Source organism: Tenrec ecaudatus, chromosome 11 (assembly GCF_050624435.1).
Source record: "Tenrec ecaudatus isolate mTenEca1 chromosome 11, mTenEca1.hap1, whole genome shotgun sequence".
Lineage (NCBI taxonomy): Eukaryota > Metazoa > Chordata > Mammalia > Afrosoricida > Tenrecidae > Tenrec > Tenrec ecaudatus.
In genome coordinates, this window is record NC_134540.1 from 133,396,206 (window position 1) to 133,399,295 (window position 3,090).

Below are 3,090 nucleotides of genomic sequence, written 5' to 3' on the forward strand. Positions count from 1 at the left end.
TCTAAAACAGAGGAATCATTATTTACAGATGGAGTATTGTGCACAATTTTGCATCAAGTATACTTTGTGTGTATATATATATGTGTGTGTATATATATATATATATATATATATATATATATATATATATTATAACCAAGATGATATGAACTAGGAAACGTTATATTAATAGCAGTACTAGAGTGCAGAGTTTGAGATAGTTTTATAAATGCCTTTTCAAAGCTTAGGCATGTCTCCTGAGTTTCTTCTCAGGACTGAAGTCAAAATCCTAACTGCCAAAGAGAGCTTTTCTTGCTTTAAATTGTTCATCTGCTTTGGCAAGTTCAGTATCCCTGAGATAGGAACCACTGCAATAAGAAGGGAGTGAACAGCTTCTCCCAAAGGAATATTGATTGATGTTTCATTATGCCTACTGCCCTGGTCACCACGGGTAAATGTTTCCCAATCTAGTGCTTGGCAGCACCCAGGCGCTTCAGTAATGGTTCATCATAAACCCAACATTCTCCATCTTCATGAAATAACCTTGTCTCCCATTGAACTTCCTTCTCTTTCCTTTTCCGGGCTTCTGCTCGTTGTCTTTCTTCAAGTTTATGCTTTGCTTCAGTTGCTGCATCGATGTCTCTGATTTTTAAGTTGAAAGTGACGTCTTTCCAAAGGCAGCGGGATTCATACTCATTCTGATCTTCCAACTTCCTCACTTTCTTCTTTATTATAGGCAACTTTTTGGTATCTATAAAGACTGTATTTTCCCCTGTTGCATATTTTGCGTACATGACACCATTCCATTCTCCTTCAATTGAGCAAAGAGACTTCTTATCATTTGGAGGAAAAATCTCAGCGGTAATTCTGTGCTTCTTTCCTCCATAAAAAGGTTTAGTGTGGAAGACGATGTTTGCACTATAGCCTGTTTTGGAACAATTAATATTGCATTCTCCTCCTAGCTCCACCCAGGGCACTGTGAGGATGGACCTTCCATAACCATTGGGGAAAGTGAGAATGTAATGTTCATCATAGTCTAGACAAGAGACACAGCCTTGCCCTATGTTGTGCACCCCGATTGACATCCCAAGGAATTTTGACTTGGTCCACATATATGCGCATTGAATTGTATCTTCTTGTTAAAACACTCAGCATAAAAAGCTGAAATGGGTGGATGATGGGAAACCTGTTCAGCCACAAAGATTACACTGTTTTTAGAAACCCAGGGAACTGGTCCTTCTGAAACTAGTTCTGCGTTCTCTTCAGTGTCATTTGGTAACGTCCAGTGACACTGAAAAATCTCACCCAAAATGGGGTTGTATGGTTTCTTGGCAACAGACCCTTTCCTTCCTGCGTGAAAGGCTGAGAGATACCACTTTACCACCTGCACCATACGGTCCTTGGGATCCTTCTGGTCACTAATGCTGACAAAGAGGTCCGGATGTGCAAAAAAGTCTGCATACATTTCTAAAAGAGATCTTCTTTCAAGAATAAGTGTTGGAAGAACTACCTTAGTAAGATCCATTCCAAGCCGAACCTAGGACAAGATGTGCATTATAACACTCTTGTGCTCTTCCACAGAACCTGCCTCCCCTTCATCATCTCTATCGTCATGGGAATCAAAAAGGTCAGCATCACTGGTTCCGTTGGACAAGGAAGAATTAAGGGATCCTGTGGTTGTCTGGGCTGCTTCAGACTGTCTCCCGAGCTGCTGTGTGTCAAGACTGAAGCAGATCCAGAGGAATCTATTAAGTACATTGGGGAGGAGCCACTTAGATGAAATTCATCAGCATCATAGAATTCATCCTCACTGCTAGAGTAAGAGAACTCTGGGACTGTGTTTGGAGACAAGTTGACATGGCTGGGAGAAGTTAGAATGCTACTAGGTGGTGAGTGTCTGCTGCCTGTACTATTTGGCATTGGAGTCTGATGACGTCCCAGAGTAGCCAATACAGGTCCAACTGGTAGGGAAGATGGACGCTGCTCTGACTTACACAACTGAGCAGGTTCTGAAGGTAAGACCGTCTGGGAAGGCATTGTGCTTATCACAGGTTCCAAGGGACTAGGTTGATAGATTGCATCTACAGGATTGATAGTGCTTTTAGCAATCTGCAGCAATACAATGCAGTGTTTGATGGATTCTATCATGCTATTTGTTGTCTCTTTGAGAGTTTCAATTTTCTTTCTCTGTTCATCATCTTTGCAGTTTTGAAGTTTGTCATCAAAAAGCTTTAATTGTTCTATCAAAATTTGTAGGTAAGCATCCGCCTCTGTAAGTTTCTTATCCAAGTCTTGGACACTAGGAACAAATCCCGAATCTAAACCTTGCAGCTGGAGAGTATGTCGAAGAATTGTTTCTTCTAAGGCATGGATCCACTTCTCTCGCTCATCAGCATCACGAGCCTGGGAATGGAAGGTTTTCTGATCAACAGTTATTGTGAAGGGGCTGTCGCCCTCATCGTCTATACCAATCACAGCTCCTCTGAGTCTAACACATCCTCTGCGTTTGCCTCTCATCATTTTGTCTTTGGACATGTAGTAGGAGAATAGCCGCGCGTTGTAGTCGAGCAAGAACCAGCGATACTGCCAGCCCTTCATCTCGTTAGTCCACTTGCTGAGCGGCCCCTCCATGATGGATGCCATCTTGTGACGACTTAATAAAATTTTAAGAGGAATGGATTCATTAAGAAATATTGTTGATATTGTATACAAGGAGACTTCAAAAAGTTCATGGAAATATGGAATTATGTCCAAGAAATATTGAAGCCCCTTCATACAGTTTTTAAAAATGCAATGATAGATATAACATGCTATCTATGAGGGGTTATAAAAAAGTTGGAAAAAAGCTCCACTGGTAGAACTTTAGTAGGGCACGTGTTCACACTAGGTAAGCATCAGCAACTCACTCAGAGTTAGTGCACCCGGTGGCATCACCTGGGACTGTTCTTTCTGGTCACAGAGAATTTTTTTGTAAAAGCAGTTTTGCTCAGCCTCCTTTTTTCTGTGATGGCTAATTTAAGGGAACAGCAGACAACTGTGAGATTTATTTCCTTTTCGAGAAAGATGCTGCAAAAACTGTTGTGATGTTGAACACAGCTTACAAGGACAGCA

General features: G+C 41.3%; 1 pseudogene; it reads right to left on the reverse strand.

Annotated features, from left to right (window-relative positions):
• Positions 1-264: 264 nt before the first annotated feature.
• LOC142461511 (oxysterol-binding protein-related protein 9 pseudogene) lies at positions 265-2,622 on the reverse strand (annotated as a pseudogene).
• Positions 2,623-3,090: the final 468 nt, after the last annotated feature.